The sequence below is a fragment of the Leishmania donovani genome, chromosome 25, assembly GCF_000227135.1.
Source record: "Leishmania donovani BPK282A1 complete genome, chromosome 25".
In the NCBI taxonomy this organism is placed as follows: Eukaryota; Euglenozoa; class Kinetoplastea; order Trypanosomatida; family Trypanosomatidae; genus Leishmania; species Leishmania donovani.
Genome location: NC_018252.1, coordinates 250,265 through 250,822, shown reverse-complemented (window position 1 = coordinate 250,822; position 558 = coordinate 250,265).

Below are 558 nucleotides of genomic sequence, written 5' to 3'. Positions count from 1 at the left end.
GGCCGGTTGCCGCCTGGTGCATCTCCCTCGAGGTGGCTGAGGCTCCCCCACCACCACCGGCAGGCAGCGAGGACCGGGTGGGCTGCGCTCGAGCTACGTGGGCACTCTGACCATCATGTGGGTGGCGCAAGCGTGTTTCTTATCGCAGCTCTCTCCGACGCAGCCCCATCCAGGACCCGACCACCGACATGAGCCGCGATACATCGCTCTGACTTCTCCACGTTGTCGGTGCTTGACCCTGTCAGTACCAGAAGGGGTCAGGTGTTGGAAGAAATAGGATGGCTGCTTGGCTCCCCTACAGAGTGGGTGTACCGGGCCCTCGGATACCACTCTCTCAGGTGTGCCCCCACCCCGTCGGAGACTATATATATATATATATATGTAGGCAATGGGATGCTGTAAACAAAGAACTGCAATACAGCGACTCAGCGCTGTCTCACTGCTTCATCTTTACACTCCTCCCTTTCCTTGGCAGTGATGTAAGGGCCGCTTTTCTGTTAGCCCAATCTTACCAAGCGTTACCGGGCCCTCGGATACCACTCTCTCAGGTGTGCCCCC